Here is a 26,180-nt window from a genome sequence, read left to right as displayed (position 1 = left end):
GCTCTCTTGAAAAGAAGACATGCACTTGCTACAGAGGTGGGTTTCAGCAGGTTCTGACCAGTTCTGGAGAACTGGTAGCATAAATTTTGGGTAGTTTGGAGAACTTGTAAATACCACCTATGACTGGCCCTTCCCCCATCTATTCTCTGCCTCCCAAATCCCAGCTGATTGGGAAGAAACTGGGCTTTTGCAGTAACCTCTGGAGTGGGCTGGGGATGGAGATTTTACTCTTCTTGTGAAGTATTTCTGGATTCCTTTGATTGTATTAATATCTGATCTGCAGTGTAGATTCCACACAGGTGAGCTATATTTTAGAATAGGTTTGACAAATGTTTTGTATGCGCTGGTTAATAAATCAGTGTTTCTAGAGAAGAAGCTACGTAAGATTAGGTTTACAATTCTTAATGCTTTTTTGGCAGTGCTGTTACAGTGGGCTCTAGCACCTAGGTCATTGGAAATGAGTACTCCAAGGTCTTTGACTGAGTGAGGGTCCACTGCTAGTTCAGTTTTACCAAGTATGTATTTAGTATTCAAATTCTTTTTACCAATGTGTAGGACGGAGCATTTGTTGGTAGAGATTTGAAGTTGCCAGTTGTTAGACCATTCAGCTACATGGTCAAGGTCCTTTTGAAGGGTAGAAGTATTGTCAGTGGTATTAAATAGTTTAACATCATCAGCAAAGAGAACACAATTGCTTGTCATGTTGTCACAGAAATCGTTTATGTAGAGTATAAAGAGAGTAGGTCCTAAAACACTGCCTTGTGGGACACCACTGTTAACTGGAGCAGGATTAGATATGGCATTACCTATTTTGACCACTTGTTGTCTGTTGGACAGGAACGCTGAAATCCAATCATGCAGAGATCCATAGATGCCATAGGATTTTAGTTTCAGAAGAAGTTTGTCATGAACTACTGATCAAAGGCTTTGCAAAAGTCTATATAGATTGCATCTATTGATCTACCCTGATCAAGTTGGGTAGTCCATATGTTTTTACAGTGTAAGAGTTGTAGATTGCAGGATAATTTTTTGCTGAAACTGAATTGTTTGTTGGAAAGTAGGTTATTAGTTTCAAGATGAAGTGTAATGGATTGGTTTATGATGGATTCCATGACTTTGCAAGTGATACAAGTCAGGGAGATTGGCCTGTGGTTTTCAACGTTGCTTGGATCACCTTTTTTGAAGATAGGGATGACTGTGGCTAGAGACCAGAGTTTAGGTAGGGAGCTAATTGTAGAAGATATTTTGAAAATTATGCTTAAGAATTCAGCCAGGGTTGAGGAGAGCTTTTTAAAGAAGTATGTGCATAATCCATCTGGTCCGATTGGTTGGAAACATGCAGAAGAGGCCTTCATCCTGCAGTGGATAGACAATGGCTAGAATGATGATTATGGTGATGAATTCTTCAGAGGTTTGAAGGCTCTTATCATGTCTTCTCACATCAAGAGCTATTGATGAATGTTTATTCTATATCAGTGTAATGATAGTGTTGTCCAAACCATATTTTGTGGGAGGTTTTGTTCAATGTATTGAAGTCAAGGTACACTGTCTATTACATTCTCTTGGTCACCAAACATGGGGGATATGATGTTAAAAAAGTGTCTATTTTAGAACTCTTTGTAAAGGTAATTTACTGTTAAAACAAGCTATAAATGTTAAGGATTAATAAGATTTTCCAATTTGAGAACAGGGGAACCAGGCCAGAAAATCATGGGAGAGATATATCACTAAGTTTTACTTGCCAATACAATTTCAAGTCTATCCTCAAGGAAAACGTAATACGATATATTGGTCTACATCATTCCAGCTATAATAAATCTGCCCTCAAAGCTTCAGCTTCACATCAAGGAATAATTACTGAACAATGATCACTCACTGCATCTTCTTGACACATTCAGTTAAAAGGAATTGTTAGTCCCTCTGATCTTCAAATGAAAGCAAGACTTCACCCTATTCTAGTTATCTCAGGGCAAAGTTATAGCGATGGAACAGGCAAGGGATTCTGGGACTGACAGACCCAACAGGCCTGTGGAAAGACTAAGCCTTGTCTTGTCTTAAGTCATCCTAAATGCAATCAATTGTGTCATCTTTCACTCTTACCGTCTTTGTGTGACTTGTTCTGCATCAGTATGATCCCACATCTTTGGTTGTGTGCATCCAATGAGTCAATTTCCAACACTTTGAATCATATTTTGTTTCATGACATATCTGGAGAGCTTCAGAAGGCAGACCAAGTAATAAAAGATGACAGCAGGAATTCAGACAAAGCTAAGGACTGTTGACCATTTATTCTAATTGGAGGAAGAATATTAGGGCTGGAAAGGTTTTATAGTTTATTCAGAAATCAGTATCTTCACACCTTTGTAAGTAACCTACTACATTTTTAGGTAGTGAGGTACAAAGGATGTATTTACAGTGGCACTTTTCTTATTATATTTAAAAAGGGTATCATAAGATTTGCATGGTGCACATACAGTTTAGAAGAAACAGGCAATAAAGAGAAAAGCTGCAACTATAAAATATTTAGACTAACCATACTGTAGAAGCAGATAGAAGAGCCAGATAGCTGGCCTGCTATATACATTTCAAGCCAGTGTGGAACAGAGAAGCAATTCTAGGGGGAAAAGCATTGGGTGTGCAGTTGACGGAGAAAAATATGTGTTTATAAAAATAAATTGTGATTTGCTCTGCCAGGAAAATGAAAACACCATATTTTAAATCTTCAAAAGTTTTTTAGTATTTTCAAAATATTCTGTTGCCTTTGTCCATTTTTGTCTTAATTATTCTGCTTCTCTCGATTGGATCCCCATCAGGGTTTGGTCTGATGGGGATCCAATCAGGATTTGCTCCTTCAGACAAAGTTCCAACTTTTGTGTTATTATTGGCAGAAAGATAACTTGATCTTGTCTATGCTTACTTGATCTTATTATACTAGAAATCTGTTGACTCAGGCCAATTCGTACTATTCCTTTTTTTCTTGAGTTACAGCATGCTCAATATATTTAGTTTACAGGCAACAGGAGAAGGCTTCTCAGAAAGAGATTTATGGGTGGATCAGACAATGGTGGATTCATGGGGTAGTTATATCCAGTGGTGGGCTTCAGCTGGTTTGGGCCAGTTTGGGCAAACCAGTAGTTAAATTTCTGGCTGGCCCTGCCCCTTTCAGGAGTCCCCCCACACACTATTTTGGCTCCTGGGTAAGTGCAGGGAGGCTTCCATGGTCCAAAATGGGGTGGGGAGGTGTGTGGTGCTCTCATGACCCATTTTTGTTCCCAGGAGGCTTCAGGCAGGCCTCCTAAGCCCAAAATGGGGGATGAGGGCACCCATGGCCCATTGTTGCTCTGAAGGAGTGTAGGATGCCAAGTGTTGCCTGTCACACCCTCTGCCCAAGCCCACCATGGCTACACCCAGTTGGTCATTAGGGCAGATAACCAGTTGTTAAATTATTTGAATCCCACCACTGATTATAACTGTGTTTAAGGTGGAACTCCTCTGAAAGAAGTCATGTTCAATCCTCATGTCAGCCCTAATCCCCTCCAATCTCCCCTTTGGAGAGGTAGTTTCTTCTAAGAGCTGGGGTGGCACAGCAAGTAGATCTGTAGGTCAGCGGTTCAAATCTCATCACCAGCTCAAGCTTGACTCAAGGTGGGTAAAATGAGGACCCAGATTGTGGGGGCAATATGCTGGCTCTGTTAAAAAGTGCTATTGCTAACATGTTGTAAGCTGCCCTAAGTCTAAGGAGTAGGGTGGTATAAAAATTGAATAAATAAATAAAAAATAATAAATAAGATTACTGGCTTCAGCTTCAGAGGGTTATAAAATAAATACATTATCTGAATCTCTTTCAGTCTGGTTTTAGACATGGCAGAGTACCATGATGAAATTGATCATCATAGATCTATGTCAGGACTAGACAAGGGTGGTAAAACTATCTTGGCCCTCCTTGATTTCTTATCATGATTTAAATACAATGAATCATGGTATCCTTCTAGATCAGTTCAGTGGATTAGGAATGGGAAGGATGATGTTTTGGTGATTCTTCTTCTTCTAAGATTGATTCCATTCAAGGATGAAATGAAGGGGAATGTTTATTCTTCAGCCTTTATTTTGTGTGTTCAAGTTGAGAAATGGGCCATTTCTGGTTTTGAGAGGGCCTCCAGGGGCGGGAGGCCATTTTCACCCTCCCCAGGCTCCTAGAAAGGCTCTGAAGCCTGGGGGAGGGAAAAAAAGAACTTCTGGTTCAAATGGAAGTTGGCAAATGGAACGTTTCCAGCCTCTGGATGAGCTCTTGGGGGGAGGAGGCTATTTTTACCCTCCCCAGGCTCCTAGAAAGGCTCTGGAGCTTGGGGAGAGTAAAAAAGGGCTTTCCCCACCCCCTTCTGGAGGCTGAAAATAGGCTGTTTCCTGACTCCTAGTGGGACCAGAGGGCCCAAAAATCAGCTGGCCAGTGCACATATGTTAACCGGAACTGAGCTCAAGCGCCCACTGATATGGCTCTGTATGCCACTTGTGGAACCCATGCCATAGGTTTGCCATCATGGGACAAGACAATCACTTATCTGAAATGGAATAGGTTCTTCTGCTTGAGCAGGGGACTGGACTAAAAGTCCTCCAAGGTCCCTTCCAGATTCTATTCTATTCTATTCTATTCCATTCCATTCCATTCCATTCCATTCCATTCCATACCATTCCATCCCATCCCATCCCATCCCATCCCATATCATCCCATCCCATCCCATACCACCCCACTTCACTTCATTCCACTCCATTCAAGTGGACCTAGGAGGTGTACTTTCTCTGTTATCATGCCTGCCCTATGGAACAGGATTCTCCGAAAGATGTGAATGGCTCTGACCTCCTTGCTTTTCGAAGGCCCTGAAGATCTGTTCTTTTCCCCAAAGTTTTATGCCCATCTTAATTGTTTTGTGTTGTTCTGGGCTGTTTGAAGTTGCTTCTGGTGCACTGTGTTTTGCTACATTTTAATATATTTTGATTAATATTTGCTCTTTTTAATCTTGTATGCTGACCTAAATCTCAAGTTGATTGGGCGGCTATATAAATTCAACAGATCAGCATTATCTTTTAATATAGTCTGCCTTTTTAAAAAAATGCCAGAAGAGAAGAACTCATTTCTAAAGTTGTGTCCCAATCTATATTTAGCGGTGTTAGTTCAACAGTGTTACATGTCACTGTTCGACACTGATAACACAAAGCTAATCAACCCATGTCACCTTCCAGCATCAAGCAGAGACAGAGAAAAAGAAAGACATATCAAATGCAATTCAGACATAAGCAACATTATAGACCTAGTACAATATTATTAAAGGAACATAAAGTATAATCTGTTCTTATCTTTCCCTCTGAAATCAAAGGAATAGAATTGTATTTAATTGAGTCATATATTATTAGTTCCTGCATCAAAAAGAGATTTTAATAACATGAAATTAGATTCAAAACATATTGATTTGATTACTAGAAGTCTACTTTTAATATATAAAGATAAATTTAACACTTAATCAATGAAAAAAACAATAGAATGTGAATGGAAAAGATATTCAAAATAATTTGGGAAGCACAGGGGTTAATTGAATTTCAAATGTTTTCTATAATAGTTTTAATTTTCTTTTCCTGGATGATTGTTACTCATTTCCTTACTATAAATATATATGGTTGGCTCTGTATTCCCATGCATTAGCTGTTACTATGTTGTTTTACCTCATATATTTAGAACATAGAATATATGAGTTGGAAGGGACCTTGGACATCTTGTAGTCGAACCCCTGTATAATTTCAGGCAAGTAGCTGTCCAGTCCCTTCTTAAAGATGGAGCACCCACAACTTCTGAAGACAAGCTGTTCCACTGTTCAATTGTTCTCACTGCCAGGACATTTCTCCTTAATTCCAAATTGGATCCCTCATGGATTAGTTTCCAACTTGCCTTTGGGGGCTTTGGAAAACAGATTCACATACCCCCAACTTCTTAGCGGCAGCCATTCAAATATTAGAACACTGCTACCATGTCTCCCCAGCCCTTCTTTTCACTAGACTAGGTATACCCAATTCCTGCACCCATTCATTATGTTTTAATCTCCAGGCCCCTAAAAATCTTGGTTGATTTTCTCTGTTCTTTTTCCAAAATCTCAACATTTATTTTATAATATGGGGACCAAAACTGGAGCATAATAGGATTAACTCACTACTATTTTGTAGAAGACACAGAAGTCGCTATATTGCACAATCTCCAAAGGACATTTCAGATATTGCACAGCCCTGCTAGCAGAATCTCTGAAACTTCTAAAGATCCATGTATTCATCAAACTGATTGGTCAGCTGACCCACGACTGCTGTTGGTTCTATGCATCCTTAAACCATGTTTACCATCAAACTCCATGTTGTTTCCATCATCTTTCTCCCAGCTTGGAATTGAACCAGATGGATTTTCCTTCCAACAAGCTATAGCTGGGCAATCCAGCAATTCTGGATTTCCATTCTATATCTATTTCAGTTAAAGGTTGTTAAGAAGGAAAATCTTTCTTGCTGATTCCAAGAGGTTTCTTTTTACTTGACCTATGCCACAAAGCCATCACACTGCTTCAGGGTTGTTAGGTAGGTTCTATTCTACCTAGCTACCGGTTTGCTTCCTCCCACTGAGCATGCATGCACAGTGCCAAAAAATCTGGGGGGGAAAGCTGAAAGCAAGGTGGTGACCACATGCACAGTGCCAAAATTCGGCTTCTGTGCATGCTCAGAAGAAAAAAAAAATCCCCCCAAATTTAAAAAAAAATTAAAAAGATGGCAGCACCCACGGACTGTCACCAATCGAACCGGATCTGTGATGTCATCGTGACATCACACTCAGGTCTCTAGCAGTTTGGGTGAACCAGTCCAAATCAGGAGGAACCCGCTCTGCCTTGCTTGTTAAAATCAGTGCTTTTCCAGATACAATCTCTGTTTCGCTTTTGCCTGTTGCTTTTGTTTTATATATGAACTCACGTTCTCCTTTGGCCAAAAGGAAAAAAAACCAGAAACTCTTTTCAAAATGTCATCAGGTATATAATATCACTGAGTAGAGAATTTTCTGCAGCTGCAAAACAATGTTTCTGCTGACAGTGGTGATGATGATTTCCAAGATAAGGATTTTCAAATCTTGAACTCAATTAGAACGCATATATCAGTGATGGTTCTAAATCCCATCTCTACCAGTTTGTGTGTGTACTCACAACACTTCTGCACATGCGCAGAAGCATCCTGAGTGGGTGGGTAGAACCTTCCACCACTGCTGCTACCAGTTCATAGAACTGTACTGTACTGGTAGCAACCCACCACTGACATAGGGTTGCCCAGAAAGTAATGCACCACATTTTTTTCGTCAACAATTATTTATTGAACACAATGAAACTTACACACAAGAAAGAATGATGTTTCTTCTACACTCCATATTTTTCCATGTAATCTCCATCCCGTTCTATGGCCTTCCTCCAGCGAGACACAAGGGCGTATATGCCCTGTCGGTATCACTCCTTGTTTTGGTCACAAAACCATTTCTGCACTGTGCAAATCACCGCTTCGTTATCCTCAAAATGTCTTCTGCGACATTTGGCCACTAACCATACTTCTGTCAACTGCAGATTCTCCATAAACTGCACACAAATTTTGGTGAATGTTCCCAACAGTTTTTTTCTCCGCAGTGAGAAATTCAATGACGACACGATGCTTGTAACGTGCATCACTTACAGATGCCATTTCAAAACACTGCTGCAGCTACACTATCTCTCTGAAAAAATGCAAAATTTACACACTCCTGACAATTCTAATAAAGTATATATAAAGTTTCACATTTGTACCATTATTGTAGGCTGAGAAAAAAAATGTGGTGCATTACTTTCTGGGCGACCCTCATAGAAGAAATGGGGTTAGTTCTTTCTTTCTTGTTGATTAGATTTTTAATGCCATCTTTACTACTTTACAAATAATTGCGGCGCAGGCGGAGTAATAGTCGGACACAAGGTGTGGGTATAACGGGGTCACTTTTTATTCAAACAACTTAACTTCTTAACCGATTAACTTATTTAACCATTAACCCCACATGACCTGCAGGGTGCAAAATCAAATGGGGGCGGAATTAACTTAAGCCAATTCAGACAGAGCAACACTCGGGCGAAAACTCCTTGAAACTGGGTGCGGGTCATGGTAAACTACACCTACCCCCTGCACCGTTACTACGCCACCCCTGGCGTGTGGGATGGCTCGCTACTGGTCTAAGTTAAACTCCAGCAAGCCAGCCACAGGAGCGACCCACTCCCCGAACCCAGGCCGGTCGAGCCCTGTAATCCGAGAAGGAGCTCGCCCCTCACCTCAGTAGAGGTGCCCCTAAAGGAGATCACCAGTTGCTATTTACTTTATTTTCCGCCCCCTATCGGCCACCCCTCCCCCCCAGTGACCCTAAGGGGGGGGGGCACTAGATGGTGGGGCCACCCCCTAACCACACTCCCACGCACAGAGTGGAGTAGGCGAAAAAACAATCGCAGCTCGTCCAATTCTGCTGCGACTGCAAAAAATTCCTACTCGGCCCCCCGGAGGGCGACCCATCATATGCACCCTGTAACAGAGGGAGGGTGGGTGGGTGCCTCACGATGCTCCGGGCGAGACTGCTGCGCAACAAGGCAGCCCCCTCTTATAGGGCTGCCAGGCTCGCCCGGCCAATCGGTGCCCACGCACCGCACCACGTGATCACGGCACCCCAACGTGGGTGCCGTGACTCCGCCCCCCAACATGGCGGCCTCCTGCACCGCCGATCGCCGCAAACCCCACCGGCCGGTAAGTCGGCTGTGGGAATTGCGGCGCAGGCGGAGTAATAGTCGGACACAAGGTGTGGGTATAACGGGGTCACTTTTTATTCAAACAACTTAACTTCTTAACCGATTAACTTATTTAACCATTAACCCCACATGACCTGCAGGGTGCAAAATCAAATGGGGGCGGAATTAACTTAAGCCAATTCAGACAGAGCAACACTCGGGCGAAAACTCCTTGAAACTGGGTGCGGGTCATGGTAAACTACACCTACCCCCTGCACCGTTACTACGCCACCCCTGGCGTGTGGGATGGCTCGCTACTGGTCTAATTTAAACTCCAGCAAGCCAGCCACAGGAGCGACCCACTCCCCGAACCCAGGCCGGTCGAGCCCTGTAATCCGAGAAGGAGCTCGCCCCTCACCTCAGTAGAGGTGCCCCTAAAGGAGATCACCAGTTGCTATTTACTTTATTTTCCGCCCCCTATCGGCCACAGCAGGGGGTGAAATTTTAATTTATTCCCCCTGCTCCCCCCCTGCACATATATGTGCAGGCACCTCTGCAGGTCTGAGATAAATTTATCGTTCCCACTGTCGGTCAAGTGTACCCCGTCCTGTCTGTACAAGTCTATTAGGGATGCCCTGATGTCTGGATGGTCTACCACTCCACCCCCGGCCTGAATCACCCACTTCTTAACCGCTCTGTTTACCCTCTTCCTGGCCTTATCCACTGCAATAGGGCTTCTAGCCTGCCGCCAATTCCTCCTAGGCAGGATGTTGGACCACCACACACACGTATCTGGCCACCGCTCCCAGATCACTTGCAAACTCTCCCAAATGTGCCACAGCAGATCTACACCTGTCATCGCTCCCAGATCGTTCCCACCAACGTGCAAAACCAAACAGCCCGGCACCCCTTGCACCTTCCCACTGTTGAATAACAGGGGAAGGACCTCGCGCCACCGTAGGCCGCGACGGCCCAGCCACTGAACCACTGCTCGATCCATCTCCAACTGCGTGCCGGGCGTCGTCGCACGGGCCCTCTTCTCGGCCCAGTACACCATGCTGTGGCCACATATCAGGATTCTGCGGCGCCAGTCAAGCGTTCGTTCTAGAGAAAGGGAGGAAGCAGAGCGGCATCAGACGTGGCGGCCCGGCAAAACCCCCCGCCCCGCCCCACTCACCTAGGGGCGGATGTACGTCCGGAAGGCCCCAGATCTCCAGCGGCCCACTGTCTTTATATCCAGCCTGCTGAAGCCTTCGACCGCTGCCAACGACGCTGCACCTATTCTGAATGAGTGAGTCCCGTAACGTCTGGGGTCCAAGCCCAGCCTTGCCAGCGCCTTGGACGTGACAGCCCAGAATTGGTACCTGGTAAGGGGTTCGCCGGACACATGGCAAAACAAGAAACCCGGCTCTTCACCCCTATGGGCCCAATACACCACCAGAGCTGCCACCGGGCACACCCGCCGGTTGTTAGCCCGGGAGAGTTGGACCGTCACACCTCGACCCCTCTGGTCGGTCTTGGACCGTCTAAGCCTCAGGGACACCGAGCCACGACGTAACTCGATATCCCTTGTGGTAAATGCCTGGCCGGAGCTATCGGCTCGCGAGGCTGCAAGAACCTCACTAACACGAAAAGCCCCGAAAAACAAGGTCACCGCAACCGCGTGGTACAGTGATGCCTCATACTCAGAGCGGCAGAGCCGACCCCACAGCTCGTAAAGCCCCCTCAAGTGGGCGAGCTTTAGGGGACGCCTGCTGTCACCCCGAGCCTGACCTTTCTCCCTAATCCACCCCTCCAATGTCTTCCTGATCCTGAAATCCCCTGTGGTGTCCAAAAAACCCCGAGACTTGGCTACGAAAGCCAAGCCCGCCAGCTTGCCCCTAATCGTCCGAGCCGACAACCCACGGCGACGGTTAAGCGCGCAGAATTCGAGCAGGTGTTCGACCGGGGCAGGCCAAAGCTGATCGTATCTCCTATCATGACGAAAAGCCCAAAATTCCCTACCTGCCCGCTGGTATGATCTCCTGGTGCTGGGGGCTATGGACAAATCCATGGCCTTGCTTACTTCGGCCCTCCAATCAGCCACAGGTGCTGTGGGGCTGCCTCCGGGTGCTCCTCGGCCTGTGGGGCAAGCAGCCGGAACCTAGCCAACTGCCCCCTTGACAGTGCATCAGCCACCCCGTTTCTTACCCCTGGAACATGGTGGGCCCGGAAGAGCATATTATTGGCAAGGCATCTCGCTACCATATGCCGGACCAAACCCATAACCCGTTCATTCCTAGAGGAGAGTGTATTCACTACGTGCACTACCGCCATATTGTCGCACCAGAAGTGGACTGTCTTACCGGCAAAACTAGTGGCCCACAGCTCGATGGCCACGACAATTGGGAATAGCTCCAAAAACGTCAAATCCCTACAGATGGCCTCACCGCGCCATTCTTGCGGCCAGTCAGCTCGAAACCATTTGTCCTGCCACACCACACCAAAACCGGTCGTGCCCGCCGCATCGGACTTCACCTGAAAATCCGCTTTCAGCAGCATATCCTGTCTCCATAACGACACACCGTTGTACCCGTCCAGAAACCCTTGCCACACCACGAGGTCCTCCCTAACGCTCTTTGACAACCTGATCCTGTGGTGCGGCTTCGTCAAGCCGACCGTTGCCCTATACAGTCTAAACATAAAAGCCCTACCTGGCGCTATCACTCGACAAGCAAAATTTAACAGGCCAGCCAGCTCCTGAACCTGCCTAAGAGTCACCTTCTTAGCGGCTCGGGCAACCCTCACCGCATCCTTGAGTCTAGTCAGTTTATCATCGGGTAGCCTACACGTTTGCGCAACGGAGTCCACCTCGATGCCTAAAAATGTCAGTCTGGTCGAAGGCCCCTCGGTTTTTTCATGAGCCAAAGGTACGCCCAAATCCAAGCATAAATCCTGGAAACCTGTCATACCCCGCTGACAATCGTCGGAGCCCGCCGGCCCCGCGAAGAGAAAATCATCCAAATAATGCACGACAGACGCAATGCCTGTACTTTTAACATGTGCCCACTCCAAAAATGAACTAAACTTCTCAAACAGCGAGCAAGATACAGAACGACCCATTGGCAGGGCCCTATCAACAAAGAACCCGCCTTCAAACTGAAAGCCTAACAGGTCGAAATCCCCCGGGTGAATGGGCAAAAGCCGAAAGGCCGATTTGATATCACATTTCCCCATCAGCGCCCCCACTCCGCACGCCTGGACCATCGCGACAGCCGTCTCGAATGGTGTGTAGCGCACCGAGCAGAGCTCCTCGGGAATGTGATCGTTCACCGATTCACCAGGGGGGAACGACAGGTGATGTATGAGCCTGAACTCTCCCGCGGCCCTCTTGGGCACCACCCCGAGTGGGGACACCTGCAGGAAGGGCAGGGGGGGCTCCGCAAAGGGGCCCAAAACCCGGCCCTCGCGCACCTCCTTCATAATTTTGTCCCGCACTACGTGGCCCATACCTGCCACAGACCTCAAGTTATCCGCCATGCAGGCCCTACGTGGCCCCCCGTACGGGATCCTGAAGCCCGTGGAAAACCCCGCGAGCAGAAAATCAGCACCCTTCTTGGGGCGGTAGCCGGTGAGCCAATACTGCAACCTGTCCAATCTAACGGGGGTTGGGCCCCTTACCTTGAGCTCCCCCCGTTGGGGTTTGGCAGGGGTCCCGGCGTCCTTGGAGCCGCCCCCCCCCCTTCCCCTGTAACAAGCGGAGGTCGGGTGCCTGCCACTACACAAGGCGCAGGCGTGGCGAAAACGACAATATGACCTGGAACAGGCCCCCCTGGCGCCGTACTCGTAACAGTACGGCGGGCCTCGAAAGGACAACCCAGTCGTGCTACGCTGGCCGGAGGCCGGGGTCCCCGTCCCCACCGCCGGGCGGGGAAGAGTAGCCTCCTTGCCCGTTGTCAAAAGCAGATGACCTGTGGCCGTTCGCCCACTGGCCGGAGTCGACGCTTGCTGCGTGGCCTGAAGCCACAAATCATTATGCCTCATATCCCAAGGCCAGTGTCTATTGTGGGCGGCGAACCTACGGAAGTCCTCGTCATAACGCTTCCAAGCCTCTCCCCCAAACTCCTGATAAGCTCTCAGAATCATGTTCATGTACAAGATGAGCTCATGTGTCTTATGGACGTCATCTTCAACAACCACAGAGTGGTAGGCCAAAAATGCATACGCCCACGACAGAATTCCTTTGTCCATTTTGGTGCCTTTCGGGTCATCCGACCCCTTCTTACCCTCTTTATCCCTATCCTTCTTAGACTTCTCAGGCAGCAAAATCTGAAAAATGTCCACATAAGCGCCCCGCCAAATTTTACGCTTGAGGGCCTGGGACATGTGCATACTAAGCGGAGTGTCCGGTAGGCCAGGTGCGAAAGGATTATCACTGTCAAAAGAGGTGCTGGTGGACCCAGAGGTGGTCGACCCTGAGCTATCCCTCGAGGTATCCCTCTTCCTCTTGTGCCTCCCGGCCACTACCCTTCTACGCCCCCTCCTCCAAACTTGAGCCGCTGTGCGGGAGCGCCAGGTCCTATGACCCCCATGTGTCGTGCGTTTTGTAGCCCGTAGCCTGCCGCGAGGCCCTCTTCGGAGGGACCACCGGTGCCTAGGCACAGGGCACTCACCCCAGTGAGAAGAGTCGTCGTCTGCGTCTTCGGAGCCGGACACTGTTCTCCTGGCCTTCCTCCGCCTGCTCTTCTGCTTTGCGCGCCGAGTCCCGCGCGCCCTCCGCGGGCTGTCTGCAGACTCCGACGAGCTCCGAGACCCCTCTGCATTGGCAACGCACGTGGCACGGCCCCGCCGTGACCTGCCCCGCTTCCTTGGCCTTTCATCAAGTTTCTCAAGCAAGGAAGACAGTAAATGTGAGGAAACCGAAAGGGAATCCCCCTCCCTCTGCTCCCCCCTGGCGTGCCCTGCAGCAGGGGCCTCAGCCCCAGACAGCCCCATTTCTGACCCGCTGAAAGTCAACTCCTCTGCCCCAGTGGCCTCGCCTGCTCCCCCCGGCGCTTCCACCGGCCGGGCCCGGCCCTGGCGGCGACCCCTCACCCCTGAGGAGGCCCCCCTGCGGCCCACTGCACGCCCCCGGGGGCTCACCTCCCCGCTGGGGCTGCCTTCCTCCACCGGCCTCCCTGCCGGCCGTGCCCCCGGGGCTTCATTCCAATTTCGCTTGGGGGCCCGTTTCCTCCCAGTGCGGCGTGGCTCAATGGGGGGGGCCCTGGCCCTCCGGCCTGCCCCCCCGAGGCCCGCCGCCGTGCCCCCGAACGACTCCGTCCACCCCCCGCCATGCCACTTCGACCAAATGCGCCTCCAAACCCTGTGGGGGGTGTCGCCGAAGCGAACTAAGCCTCCAGCCGCCGCTCGCGGCTCTTCTGGCCTCGAAGGCCGAAGCTCCGGTGACGATCGGCTGCTCCGCAGGCCTCCGGGCCTGTGACGCAGCAAGCAGGGACGACGCCAGCAGCAGCAGCCTCGCCTCACGATGCTCCGGGCGAGACTGCTGCGCAACAAGGCAGCCCCCTCTTATAGGGCTGCCCGGCTCGCCCGGCCAATCGGTGCCCACGCACCGCACCACGTGATCACGGCACCCCAACGTGGGTGCCGTGACTCCGCCCCCCAACATGGCGGCCTCCTGCACCGCCGATCGCCGCAAACCCCACCGGCCGGTAAGTCGGCTGTGGGAATTCATGATGTCAAATGTACTTAATACTCCTTCCTCCTCCTATTTCCTCCATAAAAAAACCCCTGTGAGGTGGGTTGGCCCCCCAGCTGGCTTTCATGGCTAACGAAGATCTAGAACTTACAATCTCCTGGTTTCTAGGGTAGCACTTTAAGCAGTACTCCACCCTGGCTCACTGCACAGTAAATATCTACACAGAAGCTCTAAGTAGGTCATGTGACTATTCTGACCACTGTTAAAGCTAATAAATGTTAAATTAGCATTAACCATGATCAGACTATTCTTATGGCATACTAATTTAATTTACATGCTGCTCCAAAGGCCTGAACAGAGTTGCCTTATGGCAAAATGAGTGGCAAATAAAGGTAATAAATAAGTCAAATAAATACACTAGAATCAACCAAACCTAAAAAGGAAAACCATCCAGTAACTGGGTGGAAATTAGCAGTAGATTGACCTTCCAGAACCAAATTATGATGCAGAACAAAACTCCTGTGAATTGTGCGTTTTAATAAAACTCTATCAAATCAACAACGATATACAGTATATGGAAGCTGATTGGGTTTAATAAGCATTCTTTGTGCACATTTGTTTGATTACTGCAGCTTGCTGGCCAAAACTAGAAATTGGGATTGTGAAGCAGTTGGTGGGAGCAGTATCTGTCTACGTGTTCTTTCAGTCACCTGCCAAGCATTGGGTCAGCACCACCAGTTGCTAATGGAAGAAGACGGAGGTGGATGAAGAAGAATCCTAGAAGTTAAATAAATTAAATTAAATTAATCCCTTTTCTCAGCAGTCCATGGCAGGAGAAGCTGTGGTCAGGAAGGAGATGACTAGACTCCAGGGGACAAAGGGACAAAGAGCATCAGCAGGGTTCCTAGACCAACAGAGGGAAGAGTGTATAGAGGCAAGTCCACTATCTGAGGAAAAACATGGCCACTTCCAATTTTTTAGAAGTTCGGGGTGATTTATTTCTTCAGTCTAGATAGTATAAATTGTTTCCCTGAATCTTTTATTTATTTAACTTTGTTGCAGCTGCCCAACTATAATGGACATTTGGCTGCGTTTTTCTTTCATTGCTTTACCTCTCTCTCTCCTCATTCTCTCTCTCTCTCTCTTTAAATTCTCTCTTCTTCAAGCAAAACAACACCCACCCACCCCGATAAGATAGCAAAACAAAAATCATGGCACACAAAATCAAACTGAGGCAGGCAAATTTGAAGAGGGAGCGATTATGAGGCATGATTTGAATACTTTTAAGTTTTTCTTAAGAAAATTTTAAGACTGCATAAAAATCTGTTAGCGTTCATTCCAACAATTGATATTAGTCAGTAGAGATGAATTTGCGTACCTGTGTTGAACACACATATAACTCAGGGGTGGATTCTAACTGTGCCTAGTGGGAAAAATCCCCCCCAATCCCAAAAAACCACCAAACCAAAACCAAGATGCTGATGCATGGTATTGAGTACATTCTTTTAGGAGCTGTAGAACTAAGATAACTTTTTGAAAGGAGCAGGGAATATTCTTTTCTTTAATTCTCAACAGATTGTCTTTTGAAAATGGCAGTTATATTGTATATTCCTTAAAAAAAAACTTTTGGCATAAAACCGCTACGGGATAAAAGACATGGGCAGGCTTGGCTGCAAATTGGGTTATTAAGATGTCCAGAAATTTCTCCTATCTTCAGGGAAACAAGAAAAAGTATTTTTCCAATTTTTTTTTACAAAAAAAGTGTCAGCATTGTTTTTGTTTTTGCACTTTTCTTTGCAGTAAGCACAAAATGCTTCAATGGATTTGACATCTTCCAGCTCTGATCTTATTAATTATTATTCTTTACTTCTTTTATACCATACACTCTTTTGGAATTTGTCCTGGGGTTTGCCTCCAAACTTTGTGATGGGCAACGTGTAAGTGTAGAGGCCGAGCCACGGCGAGCTTATCAATTTATTTTATTTATTTATTTATTTATTTATTCTTTGTCCAATATACAATACATATGGAAGAGAATAGACGTTAAGTAATATATATAATGATAGAAAGTAAAAAGAAGAGAAGTAGATGGGAGGGAGAGAGTATATATGATATAAGAGATAAGGAGAGAATATATATTATATATATATATATATATATATATATATATATATATATATATATATATATATATATATATATATAATATCTATCTATCTATCTATAGATAGATAGATAGATAGATAGATAGATAGATAGATAGATAGATAGATAAGGAGAGAATATATATGATATATGAGATAAGGAAAGACAATTGGACAGGGGACGATAGGCACATCAGTGCACTTATATACACCCCTTATCAATCTGACATACTATTTTCGAGAAAGAGAAAAAGAGAACTGTATCCCAGGGGATAAAGATTATGGGAAGTGCATTAATAAAACATGTTTTAAATGTCAAAACTGCTCATCATAACATTTCAGAAGCAGGAAATACAGAGTCACTGATTCTGAAATATGCATAAACCCATATCCTGGGGTGCCATTTGAAGTTCCCTAAAGCAGACCATAAGCAAACATGTAAGTGTTACAATTAATGGAAATACAATATACTGAAAAGAAAAAGGCTATGGATAGTATACGCTATCCTTGCCACACTGGCATCCTCTCCAACTGGCATGTTCCAAAACAGAATTGAAAACACTCTGCATTTCTAAAGCAGTTTGTTATATAACACAGGAAGATTCTGTTGAAGAAAATCTCATATTTAGCCCACTGGAGTGTTTTTTGGATTCTGGCCATAGGCTTTAATTAATTGTGAATATTCATTCTTGGTGGGCGAGAGAAAAAAAAGTGTTTTTCTAATGTTGAAAAAACTTGCAGGCTGCAGAGTACTAACCAGTACTGCTGGTGTGCTGACAGTATGCCCAACAATAGATAAATAATGCCTTTTCCTTTTTTTTTTACTTTCTGGCCTACATTTACGTATAATTAAAATGAAACCTTCAGATCCCTGCATATATTTACCAAGTTCATACCACAAAAATCACACAACTTAAATCCATTACATGCTTGTCTTTCAATTAGTTTCAGAAACTCATAACCTATTGCTTTTTCTTTCATTTAGGACATAGAATAACAAAATTGGAAGGGACCTTAGAGGTCTTCTAGACCAACCCCCTGCATGAGCAGGAAACCCTATACTGGTGATGGTGAACCTTTTTTTTTTTTTTTTGCTCAAGTGCCAATGCATGCAATAGCATGCAAGTGGATGTCCACACCCATAATGCAATGTCCCCCCATTCATGCAAACACCCACCATGCTGTCTCTCCCAAACGTGTACAGGCCTCACTGCAGCCTACAGACTTCCAGTAGGCCCATTGGGCCATTTTTCACTCTCCCCATACTTTGTTGGCCTCTGAAGCCCAACAAGTAGGCTCGGTGGGCTCTGCAGACTTTCCTGAAGCCTGGAGAGGACAAAAGCAGCCTCCCCCACCATCCAGAAGGCCAAAAACAGCTAGCCAGTACTGGAGCTGACATAAGGCAAAGTCTCATGTGCCCTCTGATATGGCTCTATGTGCCACCTGTGGCACCCATGCCATAGGTTTACCATCATGGCTATATATATTTTGATATGATTTTATGGTATATGTATGGCTGTTTATGTGAAAACTTTTTAAAAAATTAAAAATGAATGATGTGAGGTCAACAGTAGACAGTCTAAGGTTAAAGCTATGGGGGTTTGGGGAAGAAACTACAGAGTCAGGTAATGTATTCCAGGCATTGACCATCCTGTTGCTGAAGTTGAATTTTTTGCAAACAAGCTTGGAGTGGTTTACATTAAGTTTGTATCTATTGTGAACCTGTATATTGTTGTGGTTGAAGCTGAAGTAGTCATTGACAAATAGGACTTTGTAGCAAATAATTTTCGGTGTTACACTTAGGTCAGTCCTAAATTTTTTAGGCACAATTTCATGTCTGGTGGCATAGGGTATTCTGTTATGAACAGAGGAGTGTAGTACTCTTCTCATGAAATATCTCTGGACAGTCTCAATTGTATTAATGTCTGATATATAGTGTGGATTCCAGACAGATGAGCTGTATTCAAGAATTGGTCTAGCAAATGTTTATTTATGTTCTGGTTAAAAGTGCAATATTACCAGAGAAGAAACTATGCAAGACTAGGTTAATCACCCTAAATCCTTCTTAGCAATGCTGATGCAGTGTGCTCTGGCAGTTAGATCATTAGAGATGAGTATACTCCAAGGTCCTTTACTGAGTAAAGATCATCAACAAGGTGCTCATCTAGTTTGTATTTTGTGTTCTGATTATTTTTGCCAATGTGTAAGACTGAGCCTTTGTTGACTGAGATTTGAAATTCCCACTTGTTTGACCATTCTGATACATAGTCAAGGTCTTTTTGAAGAGTAGAAGTATTGTTGGTGGTGTTGAATAATTTTACATCATCTGCGAAGAGGACGTAGTTGCTTTTTATATTATCACAAATGTCATTTATGTAAAGAATGCCTAAAATGCCATCTTGGGGAACACCGCTGTTAACAGGTACAGGGTTTGATAAAGCTTTTTCTATTTTGACCATTTGTTGCCTATCTGACAGGAATGCAATAATCCATTTGTGCAGCGGTTCAGAAATGCCATAAGATTTTAGTTTTAGAAGTAGTTTGTTGTGTACCATTGAGTCAAAGGCTTTGCAGAAGTCTATGTAAATTGAACCTATTGCTTTGCCCTGGTTGAGTTGTGGAGTCCATGTGTTTTTACAGTGTAGAAGTTGAAGATTGTAGGATATTTTTTTCCTGAAACCAAATTGTTTGTGAGAGAGTAGGTTGCTTGTCTCTAAATGGAGGGTAATGGGTTGGTTAATGATTGATTCTATGACTTTGCAGGTGACACAACATAAAAAGTTTAGTCTGTAATTTTCCATTAGGCTGGGGTCTCCTTTTTTAAAGATAGGGATGACCATAGTGACCATAGGTTGAGTAGGGAGCTGGTCCTGAAAGAGTTATCAAAAATTATGCTCAGGGGTTCTGCTAGGGCAGTGGAAAGGTTTTTTTAAAGAAATAAGCACATAGTCCATCTGATCCAATGGATAGAGATGGCTTTAGAATGCATAGTGCCTTTCCAATGTTGTCTTCTGAAAAATTGGTGTGTATTAGATCATTGTAATTGTTTGTGGTTTGACTAGGAAATTTTGGACATAATTTGTTGCTATTTACAAAGGCTGAGCCGAAAAATGTGTTAAAGATGTTGGCTTTAATGGCCAATAAATGTGGCAAGAAAAGTCATAAAATGGGGCAAAACTCACTTAACATATTTCTCACTTAGCAAATTAAATGTGGGGCTCAATTGTGGTCATAGGTTGAGGACTACCTCTGCATTAAGCATTCCAAATAATAAGAATTTTCGTACGTTTAAATTATTCCGGTTACATTCAGTCTTCAAGGAATTTATCGTCCTACCCCTTCATCAGGGAAAATGTCTCTATACTGTGAAAGCTGAATAAGAAACTGATACTGGTATTAAATTAACTTAAGTGTAATTCTTACAACTAATTATGATTTGCTCTTTACCCACCTCTTTGCTGAAGGGAAAAGATGACAGTTCAAATACACCAGAAGAGAAGTTCTGCCAAGCTGGTCTTCTTTCAGTGTCTCAGAGAATTAACTAGAATAAAGCTAAGTAAGGATTAATCCCTCTGTTCCATGCATGCGTACATTTTAATGAGATCTGGAAGTAGCACACCATTATACTAGCCTACTGCATTGCTAGCATCCATCTCTGGTCCTTCCCCATTTTTTTTAAATGAAGCCAACCCTGGCCTTTCTAAACACAGCTGAAAAAGAAGCACTAATGAATTGGCCTAGATACATATGTACCTCATTTGGCATTTTCCTCCCTTGTTGATCTAATTTAATCCTATAGCTTTTAGAAATATTCTCAGAGAGATAGGGGGTTCAATTTACTTGAAAGTGAAAGTGGCCATCTGGAAGGGGCATGGGTATATACTACAAGATTGCCCATAGAAGGAGGCCAATGACATCAAAAGAGTGGATGCAATTAACTGATTGAAGCACCACTCCTTTTCACATTCATGCAATGCAATATGAGATGAGTTGAGATAAGATGAAATGGGATGGGATAGGACAGGAGAGGAGAGGAGTGTGCTTCGATTGCCTAGTTTCAATCCTCTTTTTGATGTTGTTTATCTCCCCCACTCCTGGGGATGACTTGTAGATTATTTTCATGGTGCCATGTTTTCAATTGGCATGGTGTAATCTAGACTTTCCATAGCCAGCGCTAGATTCTCTACATGATGTTGAATTCTCTTCATATTTAGACTTTCCTTTCAGTCTAAAACAACATCAAGGATTTCAGTACTGAATGAATTCACAACAGTAGGTGTGGAGATGGGTCATTGGACTGTTATGTTTGTCTACCATCTACACATTTTACAAAGTGCTGTTGAAATCTGTCTTGAGCTTTTCTGTAAAGCTTCTTCCTCTGTGAAAGCAGTTCCACTCTTAGATCACTTTTTCTTTAATATTTCTTAGAATTCCTTTTCTTGTTGTGTTGGACCTTGACTGAATGTCGCACAAAGACCAAGGGTACAGTGTTTATTTATCCCTTTATTCCATTATGTATCTCTTCAATGTTCTGTGTTCTCTTTGCCTAGTCATTCTTCAACAGAAGTCCTGAAAAAAGAATTCTTGTAACATCTTCCACATTTGATCATGAGAGGCTACAGATCATGGAGAAACAGCTGTACTACTGACTCTCCATGATCACACATACAAAACCAAGGCCTGGCTGTGATCTGGTTTGAAGTGTTGATTTAGCTATCATAGTCCAATGTCAATGTATGGTTATAGTCTAGAGCAGAGGTGAGGGACTATGGACCTTTTATGACTTGTAGACTTGTAGACTTTAATTCCAAGAATGCTGGGCTCAGGAATTCTAGGAGTTGAAGTCTGCAAGTCATTAAAAGAGCAACTGTTGGTCTAGAGGATTAAGGTCTTCGGCTTTGATGCTTCTAATTGAGGAATCAAAGTGGGTTGATTTCATTAAGCCCCATGATGTGCACCAGATCAAAAGGAGAGGGTGGAGGGATGCATGCATATGTATGGAACAAACTTCTTTTATTCATCCAGGTCACCATGGCAAGAACATTCGGATTCAATACTTTGATCCAGGATATTTAGCTTTTTGCCTCTTAGGGATTCTTTTATGGAAAATCTATTAAATCATAGAGCCCTTTTGAAGTACATTCCTGGTTATGCACATACATCTTGGACATTTATAATTAACAATCTATCATGAGCTGTGGTGGTGCAGGGGTTAGAATGCAGTAATGCAAGCCAGGGATGGGTTCCAAAATTTTTAATACTGTAGGCATGGCTTAATTTTGTGGGCATGGTTTAAAGTTGTGGAAGTGGATTGATGGTCATGTGACAAGGTAGGAGTGGCTTGGCAATCATGTGACTGGGTGGGTTGACTTGGCAGTCATGTGACTGGGTGGGAGTGGTTTCATGGTCATGTGACTGGGTGACCAACTCAATGCTGCCCCGAGTTTTCAGAGAAGGGCGGCATACAAATCTAATAAATATGAATATGAATATGAATGTCACTCACATTAAGGGGTGCCTCATCTGGCCCCTCTCTTCCCAGCCATTACTTGTCACACCCAGCCTCAAGGTATCTATAGGTCTGTGAAAATGTTCACCTTTTTTCAACTTTATTATCTACATACTATAGATGTACTTTCATGGACCACTGAAAGAAGGCAATGTCTCACACGCTTTGCCTAAGACTGCAATAGACTAGGGGTCTCCAACTTTTTGGACATCTGGGACTACCAAATTCATAATTTTAAATCCCATGAACCGCTGGTGGTGGTGGTGGTGGGGGAGCTCAGCTGCCTTTTAGGCCTATCTGTCTTCTTCTGCAAGGCCTCCAGGTGGGAGGCCGAGAAAAAGTGCCTGGTCCAGACACACAGCCTGGAAACCTCTTTTGTATTCCTGTAGGGTTGTCTTCTGTTGGGTTCTGATTCTGCTGAATTTTGAAATTCAGAAGTACTGCTACAAAGCGGGGAGTTTTTCTCATACTGATTCTGTGTATTTCTCCTTGCCAGTCCCTTTCCTTTCCTGTCAGTAGAGCCTCCTGCAAAAAGAGTCAATCGTTCTGATTTTTTAATGATTTTTTTTGTAGTGTAGGAATCAGGAAAGCAACCAGGGAAAACAGAAGGACAACTCCAGTGAATAAAGGTATGTGTGTGTGGGGGGGGTATATTTTCCAGCCCCAATCAGGGATGAGTTCCAATTTACCTTGCTGCTGGTTCACTCCCTACCTTCCTCACTGTGTGGGCACACCTCTAAAAAGATGCGACCACATGCATAATGCCGGAACTGGACTTCAAAGCATGCTCAGAATTTTTTCAAAAAAATATATCAAATAAATAAATAAATAAATAAATAAATAAATAAATAAATAAATAAATAAATGAATGAATGAATGAATGAATGAATGAATGAATGAATGAATAAATAAATAAATAAATAAATAAATAAATAAAAAGATGGTGGCACCCACGGATGAGCACCCACCAATCCAGTTTGGTGACATCATTGTGACCTCACCAGCGGGTCGCTACAGGTTCGGATGAACCAATCTGAACCAGGAGAAACCCACCCCTGATGCAAGCTACTTCTGCTGACTGCTGACTGAAATTTCACAATTCAAATCTCACCAGGCTCAAGGTTGACTCAGTCTTCAACCGAGGTGGGTAAAATGAGGACCCAGATTATTGGGGGAAATATGCTGACTTTGTAAACTGCTTAGAGAGTGCTGAAAAGCACTGTGAAGCAGTGTATAAATCTAAGTGCTATTGCTATAAGTCCAAGGTTGTGCTGATAATACTTTTGTTGACTTTTCTCTCTCTCTAGATATTATTTTTAGAGGAACATCATTATCAGCTATGTTTATCTGCAGTTTTGCCTATTTACCTTTCATAGCATACAGCATAGCATCTGCAGTTTGAGCACGTGTGTGTGTATGTATTTGTGCGTGCACCACACACAAACACACACACACATAGATATACATTTGCCCTGCATCCATAACTTCTTAGAACTGCTGTGGACTGACCTTCTGTGATCCTCTTCTTTATGCAGGTAACTTCCTCTACAGTAAAAATTCAGCAATCATGCAGTGAAGGTCTCTGCTGGGGGAAATGCCAACCTAGATGCAAAGGCACAGCCCCCAGCAAAGCTGTCATAGATCCTGCTGCTTGGGGAGAGACTTGGCAGACAAACTTGACCCCTGATGGAGCACAATATTAATTTCTAAGGCAGCTGGAGGTTTGCTTCGCAACTCTGAAATAGCACTTGCCGGGATCCGAAAAGCCACACGAGGCAAAGAATTCTCACCAGCTACTTTGCAGATTTATCTGCATCCTGCACAACTTTTGAGGTATTGGGAAATGACTGGGCAGTCTCTTCAGCTTGAGAAGAAGAGCTGCCTTTCTTTCCTATTTCTGATTTTTCTATTATATATAAGGAATTATTCCTGTCCCCTACCTTCCCTCCCTTTATTGTTGCTGATGTTTTCCCCAAAAAGGAATCTGTCTCTGGAATAAATTATAAATTCACTTACTTTACTATGTGAAATGAAAATGGAGAACTGATGTTTTTCTGATATATTTCAGGGTCTTTGTTATGGGTGTCAAATTCAAGGCCCATAGGGTTAGATCTGGCCTGCGGGGTGCTTATATCTGATCCTTGTGGTGGGCTACCCTGCAAACAGCAAAGCACCGGTCTGTGGTGCCTTTGCTAGCGAAAACAGAGCTCAGGAGGGCTGCATACAGAACTCCTAAGTTATATTTTTGGATGCAATAGTTTCCTGCATCACTTGGCCAGCAAAATCAGAGCTCATGGGCATAGTTCCCTCTAAGCTGAGCAGTGAGCAATCGCTCACTTAAAAATCATAATCAACTCAGAGTTTTCCAAACCTGCCCAGAAGCCGAGAGGGAAAGAGTGAGAGGGAAGGAGAGAGAGAGGAAGAGAGGAAGAGAGAGAAACAGATAGAAAAAAGAGAGGAAGGAAAAGAAAAAGAATGGGAGTAAGGAAGAGAGAAAGAAAATCAAAATCTAGTTTGAAACTAGCTCAACTATTTAAGTGGCATTTTGATATTGATAGAGTTGCCCTATTATGAGCTCACTGTTATAGACACACAGTACAGTATTTTATTTTGAAATTCTCTGAGGCAAAACAGGGTGGGTTTTTTATTTGTTTCTTGGTTGGTTGGTTGGTTGGTTGGTTGGTTGGTTGGTTGGTTGGTTGGTTGGTTGGTTCATTCATTCATTCATTCATTCATTCATTCATTCATTCATTTATGTATTATTTCTGTGCCGAAGGGACTGCTGCTCAGACACTATACTTTTCCACACACACCCCAAAAAATATAATTAGAGGGAACACTGCTCATGGGGGTATGGTGGGGAGGCGCCTTTCCAAGCTCAGTTTCCACTGACTAACCACTGCAGGAACCTGGGAGAATGACATCAAGCTGGCCACACCCACTCAATCACTGAGGTCAAACACAAGCCTTATGCAGCCCTCAAAGAAATCAGCTTTGACACCCTTGCTTAAAAGCCACAGTCTGTTTCTCTCTGTCTCTGCTTCTCTCTCTCTCTCTTGTATGTATCGACATCTACTCAGTTTGGCATTTTTAAAATATATAATATCTGGCTATTCTTTCTCTGATGGGAGGATAGAGAAATAATTAGTAATTTTCATGTAATATTTGCCATGTCAAGTGCCTTAAGTAAGACCCCCATGGGAGTCTATGACAAAGAATATGACCTAAGTGTGTGATTTTTCTGTTTATGTCAATATGCAGAATAGAATAGAAAACAAGTTTGGAGGAACAACTTACTCTAAAACATATCTGGAGCCAACAAATGAATTAGAGAATAACCTTATTCCCTAAATAAGGCTGTAGTTAACACCATCAAATGCACCTGATGAAGTAGATGAAAACCTATGATAGAGATCCCCCTCTTCCTCCTCCCCCCCCCTCCTCCTCCACCACCATCACCACCACCACCACCACCACCACCAGCACTATACCATATTGCTGCAGGAATAACATATGGAGAAAGGCTGCTATTCTCCTCCTTCCTCTCCCCCCACTCTTTTTGTTTTTCTTTCTCTTCACACAACCTGATAAGGCTGAAAACACTATTCTTACCAAAAGATTGAATGTTATTACTTGCAAAGGAATATTAGATTAGCCCTATAATGACTACAGTTGAAGAGTACGCATAATAATAAAAATAGATTTTAAATTTGTTAACTTATGCGATTTTAGAAGAATTTCTGTTGTTGTTGCTTCCCTTGTCATTCTTAATTGCAGCAAACCCGATTACCTCTCTGATAATCAGCTGTTTATGTTACAATCCACAACACAAACTTGAAATGATGCAATAAATAGACACAGACTTGACTATTTTGTTCAGCTAAGTCTCACAAGACAGAAATTCCTGTTTCTTAATCCTCCTTCCAAGAAGCTAAAGCAACCGATCAGAATGTTGTCTGTTTAGTAATCAACAATCCCATGTAGCCAGCAGTGAACTCTACTAATCTTCCCTACCAGTTTGGAAATGCATGCTTTTTCACCTGCACTCCACTCTT

The sequence above is a fragment of the Erythrolamprus reginae genome, chromosome 2 (genome assembly GCF_031021105.1).
Source record: "Erythrolamprus reginae isolate rEryReg1 chromosome 2, rEryReg1.hap1, whole genome shotgun sequence".
Lineage (NCBI taxonomy): Eukaryota > Metazoa > Chordata > Lepidosauria > Squamata > Dipsadidae > Erythrolamprus > Erythrolamprus reginae.
Note: the sequence above shows the minus strand (reverse complement) of the source record.